Source organism: Rhinatrema bivittatum, chromosome 10, assembly GCF_901001135.1.
Source record: "Rhinatrema bivittatum chromosome 10, aRhiBiv1.1, whole genome shotgun sequence".
In the NCBI taxonomy this organism is placed as follows: domain Eukaryota; kingdom Metazoa; phylum Chordata; class Amphibia; order Gymnophiona; family Rhinatrematidae; genus Rhinatrema; species Rhinatrema bivittatum.
In genome coordinates, this window is record NC_042624.1 from 53,167,306 (window position 1) to 53,180,142 (window position 12,837).

The window sequence follows — 12,837 nt, forward strand, 5'->3', positions numbered from 1 at the left end:
AGTCATTGTTCCATTGAAAAATGTATAGTCCTTCAGTATACATTATTCATATCCATACCCTAAAATATGAGCTCCTTAAATTTTGAAATCAGCATTCTTAACAATATTGTTTCCTTCAAAAAGTTAAAAGGTGAATTTTCAAAAGATGCGCACGTAAAAAATAGGCTTACGATGCAATAATCAAATACCTAACAATGAAATGTTACACCCAAACTTTCTTAATCACACCATCTGATGGTGTGATTAAGATACTACTATATTTTAAAACCCACACGAAAATATGTGCAGGTTATAAAATACAAGAAACATATGCGTGCAGATATGCTCATGTATGTAAAAACTGCAACCCACGCAAGCTCTGACTTATCTGGATAAGTTCCAATTTATGTGGCTAAGTCTGAAAAGAACTACTTGTCCGTCTAATTGGCCCATTTCCGACCTATCCAGATATGTAAGATAGCCAGATAAATCTAAAATTAAAGCACCATTTATCCGGGTAAGTTCAAATGTATCCTTCTAAGTAGCGGCAAAAGGCACTACTTAGCCAGATAAGTTGTAATGTAGCTGGATAAGTGTGCATAAATGATATCCCTGCATATTTATACTTTACAGCTGATGCAATGTCGGCACAAGTTAAGCAGGCGCTTATGACTGAGCGCCCACTCTTTTAACGCTCGCCAATCCACCTCTCAGGGACGCCTGATTTAATATTTAAATGGGCTACCATGGTAAAAAGAAGATACTAGGGTAAATTTTGCATCCCTAGCACCTCCTCGGCATCAGGCACCCAGAAGAAGTGGCAATTTTACGAGCATCCGTTTTCTAACCTGTACACAGCCACGGGTTAGGAGATGGACGCTCGTTAATTGAGCGTCCGTTTTCCTAACCTGTACACAGCCACGGGTTAGGAGATGGACACTCATTAATGAGCATCTCTTTTCCTAACCTGACAGCTGGCACACTTTTTTTTTTATGGTTCTCCTTTTCGGTTCCTCTGTCTAATACCACCACGATATTAAGTCAGAGGAACTATAGAAAAGCATATTTTCTGCTTTTCTGTAAATTTTTGGGGCTCCTCAAGAATTAACACCCGCTCCAGGGCAGGCATTAATTAATTTTTAGAGTAAAAATGAGAGCGTCCGGGGTAAATAGCTAATAGTCTCATCAAAATGAATTTACACGTGATGAGTGCTATTAGCTACGCACTTGATTGGACGCATGTTTTAGATGCATTAACCCCCAAAACAGGCATCCAATCGGGTGTTGAGCCGTGCGCTGGCCGCAGCACACAGTATTGCATTGGCTTGTTTGAATTTTAAGAGGATACACAAATAGCTTTTACTCGCAAAACGTAGATGCATTTACTCCCCATAAGTTGGTTTTTACATGCGGAAGTCAGGAGGTTTTATAACATGCACGCTGCAATAAAACTACCAGTTTTATCAATTAGTCCAGTCCATCAGCAGCTCATGGACGGCCTCCTGGCACTTCAGCCTGAAGTCCCCCTCCCACACACACACACGACCCCCGACCCAGTCATTTTTTCACTTTTGAGATGTTTACAGTCACTTACACCAGATATTGAGCAGGAGTAAATATACGCGAGTAAAAGACTGACACGCGTCACTTTGGCAGGTTGTAAAGTAGCAGTTTATGCATGGAACTGTTGGTCCCTACTCCTGGCCCGCCCCTTTGTTACATGTACAGGCTTACTTGCCTTACGCGCTTATGTTGCTGTTTTGAAATAGTGTATACTTGCATACGTGCTGTTTTATGGGCGCATGTGCTGTTTTTTATGAGTGACAATGAAATGTTGCACCCAAACTTTCTTAATCACACCATCAACAGTAAATTTGCGTGCTCCCATGTACACATGTATATGGGCGCACACAAGCAGTTTTGAATGTTATCCTCCCTGTGTTTCTCTGAGAAAGTGTTCAGGGCATAGACAACGGCCTCCAGACTTTCTGGTACAGACTAATGTACAGTGCATTCTAAGGTACAGTGCATTCAGAAAGTATTCAGACCCCTTCACGTTTTCCACATTTTGTTACATTACAGCCTTATTCTAAAATGGATAAAATCTACTAGGGATGTGCATTCGTTTTCAATGAAATAGACAATGGCAACGAAATTGTCTATTTTGTTGTGTTTCAGGAGCACCCCGAAACAAAAAAAAATTGACAAAATTTCATGACATTTCGTATTTCGTGTTAATGTGCATTAACAGGACTTAGTGCGCACTAACATGTAGTTAGTGCGCACTATTCCAATTCTACCAGATGGCAATTAATTTTGCATCACTGTAAATAATTTGCTGTCAGTTAATCTCCCTTTTCTTCTCTCTTCCGCTCCCAGTTGTGTACGTCCCTGTTTTATTGTAACTGCAAATTCCTTTATCCATGCACTTGTTATAGTTCTTTAAGTTCTTTGTATATTGCACACCCTGTTAAATGTAAACCGGTTTGATGTGATACCCTTCATGAAAGCCGGTATAACAAAAACAATAAATAACAATAAATAAATATGTCCCTTTAATGTGCACCAACTATAGTTTTCCTATTACAGGCTTAATGCACACTAACAGGACTTTGGTGCGCACTAATTAGATGTTAATGCGCATTACGTCTGTTAGTATGCACTACCTAGTTTTCTAATTTCTGAGTTAGTGCACCCTAATAGGACTTAGGGGGCACTAACTGGATGTTAGCGCACACTAACTAAAGTTAGTGCGCACCAACATAAAATGTTACCAGTAAGTTAAAAAGTGTCAATTGGGGAGCAGTTCGTTAGCTAGAGCTATGGTTCTGCATTCCCATCGGCTGTCTCCTTACTAGTTAGTGTGCACCAAAGTCCTGTTAGAGCGGACTAAGACTGAAATAAGGAAAATTGGTTAGTGCGTACTAAACCCGAAATGAGGAAAACTGGTTAGTGAGCACTAACTCTGAAATTAGGGAAACCCCAAATAAATACATCCTGAACCATTATAAAAACGAAATTCAACAGATAACGACCTGAAACGAAAGCGACAAGAAAAAAAAAATCAGTGCACATCCCTAAAATCTACACACAACGCTCCATAATGACAAAGCGAAATCAGGTTTATAGAAATGTGTGCAAATTAATTTAAAAAAACTGAAATATCACATTTACATAAGTATTCAGTACTTTGTTGAGGCACCTTTTGCAGTGATTACAGCCTCAAGTCTTCTTGGGTATGATGGTACCATCTTGGCACACCTAGATTTGGGGATTTTCTCCCATGCTTCTCTGCAAATCCTCTCAAGCTCTGTCAGGTTGGGATCTGAATACTTTCTGAATGCACTGTAGGTGCTAAAACCACTAGTTGTAACCTTTTGATGCCACATTTATTTCCAGCTTTTATACCGTACACACAGCAAATGCTGGCTGGAACAATGCAAATGTGAGGAAGAGCAAGCTGTGGCACAAAGCTAGCAAAAGCATTGGGAGCTTTCCAATCAAAACAGCATAATGGAGAAAATATCCAAATGCGGCTACCAGTGGTTGTGAAAGGTAAGTGGACCTTTGAGCCAAGACGAGGTTGACGCTACCACCAGGAGAAGGCCCCTGATGGTCCTTGTCATTGGGAGGTGGAACAGGCAGAGAAGACCCCACTGGAGCTTCACCTATACCACCCTTTGTTCCCTGCAGGTTGAGCCCTTGGGTACCGGGGCCAGCAGGACTTAGGCAGGGGTATCTCACAGCAATGAGCCATAGGAGGAGGTAGAAACAGCATCAGGCAGGTCGAAGTCAAGGTAGGCGGCAGGCGGCAGGCAGACGGAAACCTGGAACAGGCCAGAGGTCAGGGCAGGCAGCAGGCAGGGTGAAGAAGGCTGGAAGTCAGAACAGGCAGAAGTCAATCAGAGTCAGATTACTAGGCAGAGGTCAGGCAGGTGGAGGTCACACAGAGTCGGAATACCAGGTGGAGGTCACTCAGAGTCAGAATACTAGACAGAGGTCAGAACCAGGAGGAAAATCCAGAAGGGCAAGGAGCAGGGAGGCTAGGTACGGGAATCTAGGAGCAAGGCAGGAGCGCTGGAACAGGAATCAAGGCAGGAGCGCTGGATAAGCACTCTAACAGAGCAGGACCTGTTGCTGAGGTGAAGTGATAGACGTCATCTCAGTGCGCTGAGAGGGTTTTTCCTGCCGCTGGATCTTTAAATCTGGCGAAGCGGTGCATGCACGCGCCTAGGGAGTCAGGCCAAGAGCAGCACATCAAGTAGCGTAGGATCGCTGCAAGAGTAGGCCGCTGAGGAGGAACAGTGGGAAAGGTCGGCGCGGGCTTCCGGCCGTGGTCTCCTATGGTGGGGACCCTAACAGAAACACAGAAGCAGAAATGACGGCAGAAGAAGACCAATAGGCCCATCCAGTCTGCCCAGCAAGCCTTCACATTTATTTTCTCATACTTATCTGTTACTCCTACTGCTGAGTTCAGGGCCCTTATTGGTACCAGGTCGGCTACACTTTGATGACAGACAACCCTTGTTACTCAAGTGAATTTGAAGAGGCGCATTCACAAGTTACCCCCTTTGACCTTTCAGCATTAACGTCTACAGTATCAGTGTCACACTGAGGGCCCTGACAAGCCATGCATGCCTCAGTCTTCTTTTACTTACAAAAACAATAAAGCAAAATAAATAAATGTTTCCTGTCAAGCATTAAAAAATAAAATCCACATTTCACGCAATTCAATTTGTACATTAAAAGTAGTCCAACCAAATTCAATGGTCATTAGACCACTGAGATTTTATAATGGATGATTTTTCTTTAGCTGCAGTATATCATAGAAAGGGCACCACATATATTAGGCAGGTGGCTAAAAGTGGTTGAACTAACACAAGCTTCTAATTAAGCCTGATATGCATAGCAGTAAAAACAAAAAAAAGCCCAACTGTTAAACTTTTCATCTAACAAGCAGCAGAGGGAGCCCTAGGACTGGCCATTTTCTTTCTTGCACTTAACTGACTTCTACAAATCAGAGTGGCAGATTACTTAACTGCCAGTTGCACCAGAATTTTGTTTTTAAGGGGTAATTTTGTAACTTCGTACACAAGTTAGCTGGCAAATATGTGAATAAGGTACACTCATTTTCAAAGCAGACTTCTGGATTTACAGTGCTTTAAAAATTATCCTGGCAAAATTAAACGCCCTCGGCTATTTGGTGCCCGTAGTATGGTGCGCATACTTTTTAAAATGAGAAAAATATGCATGTAAGTCCCAACCCTGACCAGATTCTCCCCTTTGGAACGCCTCTCCGCTATGGTTGTAAAAGTACCAGGGTGCATGTGTGTAATTTTACGTGCATTATCAGGAGCACCGTTTCTACTGGTAAAGCATTACTTTGAAAATGACCCTCTAAAAAGATTTGCATGTACTGAAGAGGACCTCAACTCAAATCCAATTAAACCTGAAAAGTGGTGTTAGGACAAAGCCAGAGCTACCGTTTCGGGATTTAAAAGGCTTTACTTTGGGGGGGGGGTCTTTATTTTCAACACAAAAACCTAAGAAGTGCCATGCTGAGTCAGACCAACAGTTCATCCTGCCCAGCATCCTGAAATGGCCAAGCCAAGTCACTTGAAAACGCCTGGAAAATTCTAATGGAAAGATCCCTTCTCTGTTGCTTGCTCCCAGACAATCAATGGAGCAGAGCTTCAGAAATTCATCCAAACCTTTTTTTAAACACAGCTATACTATTAACCTTGAGCCAACTTAATTCTGTGTCGACTGAAAAGTGCTCTCTTAACCAGTTAGTTTAATGGGATGCTCCCTAGTACTAGCACAGGTAAATAACCGTTCCCTACTCATGATTTTATACAGCTCTCTCATATAACCCTCTCGGATGTCTCTTCTCCAAGCTGAAGAGCCCTAAGCTGTACAGCCTTCCTTTATATGGTTATATTTGTTACCCTGTTTCCAGGTTTGCTGTATCTTTTCTTTTAGATGGGGGTGACCAGAACTGAATACTAAAAGCTGAATTTTCAAAGACTTACTCGTGTGGAAAGGGCCATATACATGTATATGTGGCCCGATCGCGCGTTATGCATATTTTGAAAACAGGCCACATATGCATGCATGTGCTCAAACACGAGCAAAAGTACACGCACAAAAAGGAATGATGGGTCGTGTTGGGGCGTGGTTAGCTAGTAGGCTAATGAGGTACTGTAAACGTGATGTTCGCGCAAACGTTATCCAACGTACACGTTTTCTTTTACTATTGCTCATTTTTGCGTACAAGTGCAAACTTTCCTTTTGATTTTGACTTGGCGTTTGGGGGGGGGGGAGGTTTGGCTTCTCTGGGTGAATGGACACAGGATCAGGCAAGGGGGTGTGAGGAAGTGTACCAGGGGCAGTCTGGGACCTACTCAGGCCATACTGGGATACAACTTGGTCATATGGGGGGATCATTGAGACACACAGGGTCAAAAAAAGAGAGGGAGGGAGTGCACCTGGGATAGACAGGGCCATACTGGGTTGTAACTGGGACATACTGGTTTATACTAAATGTTACTGGAACAGATTGGGGGGTAACTGGAACATACAGGGCTATAGGGGGTGGGAGTCATTGGTGATTTCCTTTTCAAATGGCTAATTGCCTTATGTATAATTATCCATAAGTCTCAAATGATATAGTCACACAATATATTTTATATTAAAAAAATGGACATCTATTTTAACAATAACAAAATATATCCACCTGTTTAATATATCTTAATCATCATTAATAATTTAAAAAAAAATCATTCTCACCATCCAGTTACAGATACCATAACACAAGACAAATACACTTTCACCACTCCAACACACATACATGCATCACACATTAAACACAATTAAGAAAACATTCCCAACATGTTTCACTATCAAGTAGCTTTTTCAGGGGTACAAAATATAAAGTGAATCTGTGCCAAAAAAAACAAAACAAAACACTTTATACAGCAAATGTCTTCACTCTTCCAAAAAGGTGAATATTTTATCAACAGATAATATATTATGGATACTTATGGCACAATGGCTGAGGAGGGAGAGAGAACAGAGGAGAAGGAGGTACCCCTTGCACAGAGCTAGGGCACAGTTTTTGGATCTCTCAGAGGACCAAGACATGCACAACTTCAGGTTCAGCAAGGAAACTATACCTATGCCAGCAGTTAAAGCAGGACCTGCAACTTAGCTTTGCCAGTAAATGTCAAGGTCACTACCGCCCTAGCATTTTTTAGCCACTGGTACCTTCCAGACATCTCTAGGGGTCACAGTCTGCCACCTCTATATGTATAGATCAGTTTCTGGCAGCATTGCTCCAGAAAACACACCACTATATATCTTTCCTGTGGAGCAGGCAGCAGCAAGAACAAATCATGACTGATTTTTATCAAATAGCGCACTTCCCCTCTGTCTTGGGCGCTTGATTACACTCACATCCCTAAAAGGGAACCAGGGGAAAAGGAGGCCATCTACTGCAACTGCAAGAGCTTCCACTCACTCAGTTTGCAGGTGGTCTGCAACACTCAGGGCATCATCATAGATGTCATGTGTGGGTTTCTGGGATCCACTCAGGATGCCTATATCTTCTCGTAGTCAGGAATTCATGATCGTTTCCAGGAAGGCCAAATCACAAGGTTCTGGCTTCTAGGTAGGAATGCACGTACCACTACTACAACACACCAATTAACCCCTTATTGTCTCCCTCATAAAAGGTTTGGCCCAGGAGAAGTTCTCTAAACCTGCTCTATGAATTACCCTTCTTCCCTACCCAAGGGCCTATCTAATTGCTCTTCTCTGCCTTCTCTGCTGCAAGTGATAGAGGATATCCACTCAAAACCTGGTTCATAATCCCATTGGCTAACCCACAGACCATTGCAAATATTCGCAATAATAGGACCCACCAGCAGACCAGGGTAGTCATCAAGAGAACCTTTAGCCTACTCAAAATGTGTTTCTGCTGGACAGATCTGGGGATGCCTTCTCTACAGGCTCCTCTGAGAGTTCTTTCTAGCCTGCTGCATGTTTCATAACCTGGCCAGAATCAGAGGCCTGCCTTCTGCAGAGGGACAAGAAGATCACCTAGATGAAGAAGAGCTTAATCAGGGAGAAATTTTTTTTTTTATTTTTTTTTTATATACTGACATTCGATCTCAATTGAGATATCACACCGGTTTACATTCAGGTACTGTAGGTATTTCTCTATCCCCAGAGGGCTTACAATCTAAGTTTTTGTACCTGAGGCAATGGAGGGTAAAGTGACTTGCCCAAGGTCACAAGGAGTGACAGCAAGACTCAAACCCTGGTCTCCTGGTTCATAGTCAACTGCTCTAACCACTAGGCTATTCCAGAGTCAATGGCAGGCTATAGAGGAAAGGAACACTCTAATACAAAGACATTTTAGAAGGTGAATGTGCATTTATTTACATGGAGTACTCAATATGATGAATAATATATTATATGAAATTAGTGCTTCCTTGGCCTCCCTCTTTTTTGAGTTTGAGAAGCTTTGTTGCCTTCAATTCTGGCACTTCTCTGCAGTAATGTCCTGTTGCCCAGGACCTGGGGGCAATGGCAGATCAATGGAGTTGCTAGAGGGGCTTTCAGGCTTCATAATCATCTGAGTAGATGGGCCTGGGGCTATGGTTGGACTTTTCTCCTCAGTCATTGTTCCTTCAGGGAGATGGGAGCATCTCTCTGTGGTAGTCGCGGTGGTAATACTGCAGGCTGCATGGGCAGAGATGATGGTGGTGGTGGCATTAGAGGGAGTGGTACCATGATGGGTGGATGTGGATCAGTCGAGGTAAGTAGAACTCCAGCCTGGGGAAGCATCATCCAGCCTGGTGGTGCTGCAAATGCTGATAGGGTTGCATCCAGGGAGCCATAAGATAGTATGGATCTGGTGGGGGCTGTGGGTGGTAGGGGGCATCCTCTGCAGCATCTCCCTCCACACTGAAGTCTGAGCCACAATTGCATGTCAAATGCCCTCATCTCCTTCCAAACATCCTGCATTTCTTGCCATATGCCCTGCATCTCTGTTCTCAGCCTGCCATCTCTTACTTCAGTCTGGCATTTAGGTCTATTAAGTACTTCTCCACTGTACCTCCTCTTCTTGAGGAGAGACAAGGTTCTTCCTCTGCAGAGCTGGACTCCTCCAGGCCACCTGCAAACTGCTGGAAATCTGCTGTGCATGAAAGTATAGTAGTCACCTGAGTCTCAGTTGTGTCGTCCACCTCCACCTCCTCCATCATGGCTGTCACTGCTCAGATGCTAGGTGCTTGTTTGGCTTGTTCTATTCACAGTCACTGGAGCTGTCTCTTTGCCTACCAGAATAACTCCCTGCACCCATATCGAGCACCTCACTGCACATAACGCATTCTCATATGCCTATTGCTGATCTGAGTGCCCTCAGTAGGACAGAGGTTTCATCTGTCAGCTATCAGCATTGAGGCAGTATGCAATGGATATACAACACTCCCCTACTGAATGGAGTGTCTTCACGGAGTGGTAGCATAGGGATAGTATATTCTAAGAGCCTCTGAGCAAAACTGATGAGAAGATTTATAGGTAAGAACTTATGGGAACTGTAGAAGAGTGTACACAGAATGAGAGTTCAAATAACAGAGGATTAGTGTAAAGGAAGGTGCTATAGGGAGGGCATTCATTCCTGAGAATGGTACCAGATTTGGAGTGTGATTCTGCTACACGCAGTCCTAGATTGTAAAGTAAGTGAACATAACATAGAAGCTCATGATTAAATCTCACTATCATCTACTGTAGGGGACCCTGGGTGAAAGATCTGACCAGTGTAGTGGGTCTGGAACTGACAAGACAAAGGTTATTATTGTTTCTGTAGACAGAAAAGTTTCCAGGTTAGACCATCAGTTCTGACCCACTATTCAATAAAGTTTTATATTTTCAGTGTTAAGCCTGGTGTGCTGTGTGTTCAATAAGAGAGAATGTCAAAGGAACGGGAAAAGTCTCAGTGCTTATCAGAGTATTAGGCCAAATATATTGCTCTGCTTTTCCCCTTGTCAGGACCTCAGGGAGGTCATGAGGCCTTGAGTGGTACATGGCCCTCCCTGTGTGCCCAAGTGCCCATCATTGGACGAGAAGCACATATAAAAATGCAGGGTATAAAGCATACAGAAAATCTGCACATGCATGCACTTTATCTGACATTCCTAAATTAAATGCTTACCTTGCTGGCCTTCTGGTTGTAAGATGTCCAATTGGCCAACCCCTCTCACTGCTGCATCTGAAATGGTGGTCAGTACCATCTGTTCTGTTATGGTGAAGATGACTAGGCTGGCAGGTTCCTCAGCTCTCATCCTGACCTGCTTCCTCTTGATGAGATGTCTGAATTCCCACCGTTTGTAGTTCAGGTCTTTCATACTGTGGTTGTTATGATAAACCACATTGAGCTGGTGGTGGATCTTCTCCACAGCATCTCCTTCCCATATGGGCCCGTTCTCCTGGACAGGAAGCCATACAGGAAATGCTGGACTCATATGACCTGACGGACAAAAGTTCTACTTCCCTTGATAGGAAGTTGGGCTTCCTCACCAGTGCTCCACTTCATTGGGACATGGTGCAAAAGGAAGACCTGCATTGGTAGTCAACCCTTTATATCCACATACACACTTAAATTGTACATATTTGCACGTATAAATGGGTGGGATATACGCAAGTAAATATTACACGTGTATATAATTAAAATAGCAATTATACATGCTTTGGTTGTTACTTCACAATTTGCAAAGCAGAATCCATCTTTTCTAGAACATTTTGTTACAGTCCATTGTTTATCCTATAAATAGCAATGTTGGTAAGACCTAGACTGCCTCTACCAGTCCCAGGTGATAAGGAACCTGCTGCTCTCCCAACTTCACAAAATATATGTTGGATGCTCAATAAACAGGGCATGTGTGTATGAATACTTCAACATTATTTATTTTATTTATTTATTTATTTATTTATTTAAAGCTTTTTTATACCGGCATTCATGATAGAATCACATCATGCCGGTTTACAAGTAACAAGGGGGGTGATAACCTAGAAGATTTAACAGGTGACAAGAAGCAAGAAAGTTACAATAAAACAGGGGAAGCAGGAACTGGGAGAAGACAAGAGGCCTGAATAGTTTTAGGAATAAGAACAAAAAGGACAACTATTTACATAGTACTGGAATGTAACTTGGTGGTTGTTGCAGTCAGTCCGTTAGGTCCATTGGAGGAGTCAGTGAGATTCGGGAAAGGCTTGTCTAAATAGCCAAGTCTTAAGTCTTTTTCTAAATGTTAATAAGCATGGTTCCTGTCTGAGGTCCGGGGGAATTGTGTTCCAGATAGAAGGTCCCGCCGTGGAGAAGGCTCGTTCCCTGAAGGCGAGGTGGTGTGTCGCTTTGGATTGGGGGACATGTAATGATTCTCTGTAGGCTTCTCTGATGGGTCTGAATGAGGAGTGTAGTTTGAGCGGGATTTGAAGGCTAAGAGGGGCTTGAAAATGGATGGTTTTATGGATGATGGTAATGGACTTATGGAGAATTCTGAAATGAATTGGTAACCAGTGCAGATTTTTGAGAATGGGAGAAATGTGATCTCTTCTTCTGGTGTTTGTCAAAATTCTAGCTACCGAGTTTTGGAGCATCTGAAGAGGTTTAATGGAGGAGGAAGGGAGACCTAGCAAGATGGAGTTGCAGTAATCTATCTTGGAGAAGATCACGGCTTGGAGAACTGTTCTGAAGTCCTGGAAGTGAAGGAGTGGTTTGACTCTTTTTAGTACTTGCAATTTGTAGAAGCCATCCTTGGTGGTGCGGTTGATGAATGATTTTAAATTCAGCCTGTTGTCAATTAAAACTCCTAGGTCTCTTGCTTGGGTAACAGAGATATTAGATGGTGCGCTTTGTGTGATATTGCTGTTTTCCGGGGAGATGAGGAGGAGTTCTGTTTTAGCTGCGTTTAGTATCAGGTTTAGACTCGAGAGAAGAAGGTTAATCTCTCGTCGCCAAGTTTCCCAGTGCTCGAGTGTTTTAGTAATGGATTCTTTGATGGGGATCAGTATTTGCACATCGTCTGCATAAAGGTAGGGTTTTAGTTTGAGGTTAGTTAGCAGCTGGCAGAGTGGAAGAAGGGACATGTTGAAAAGGGTAGGGGAGAGGGAGGAGCCTTGTGGAACTCCCAGTGATGAGTCGTAGCGGAGGGATTCTTTGCTATTAATTTTGACCTTGTAACCTCTGTTGCTAAAGAAAGATTTGAACCATGAAAAAGCCATTCCTGATATTCCGATGTCTGCCAGACGGTTCAGGAGGATGGAATGGTAGATGGTGTCAAACGCCGCAGACAGATCAAGGAGAATTAGTATAAAGGATTGGCCTTTGTCCAGGCCCATGATGAGGTGATCAGTCAGCGAAATGAGAAGGGTTTCGGTATTTAATACCTTGCGGAACCCGTATTGGGTGGGATGCAGTATTTTATGATCTTCTAAGTAATCGGAAAGTTGAGAGTTGACTAATTTTTCCATTATCTTGGCCACAAAAGGAAGATTGGAAATGGGGCGGAAATTGTTGGGATCTTTTGGATTAAAAGCCTGGGCATTTTATTTTTGCCCACCTGCATTTTTATCCATATGAAACAGAACCTTATTTGGGCCTCAATCTGTCTCATTGTCATTTATACAAGTCCAACGTGTTACCATATATCAGGCAAAGAGTTTCTAATGGGTCTTTGTTGCTTTATCTACCTTAACAATCCTTTCTCTTCTCATTAATATCCAAATGGTAAACAGCTGATGACCAAAACATTTGTGATCCAACTTCACGTGCTGGCCAAACTCTGTTGACTG

At 42.9% G+C, this 12,837-nt stretch overlaps 1 protein-coding gene across 1 annotated transcript in view; it reads right to left on the reverse strand.

Annotated features, from left to right (window-relative positions):
- Positions 1-12,837, reverse strand: part of VAV3 (vav guanine nucleotide exchange factor 3) — a 631,071-nt gene that overhangs the window by 465,989 nt on the left and 152,245 nt on the right. The gene's annotated exons all lie outside the window — the stretch shown is intronic.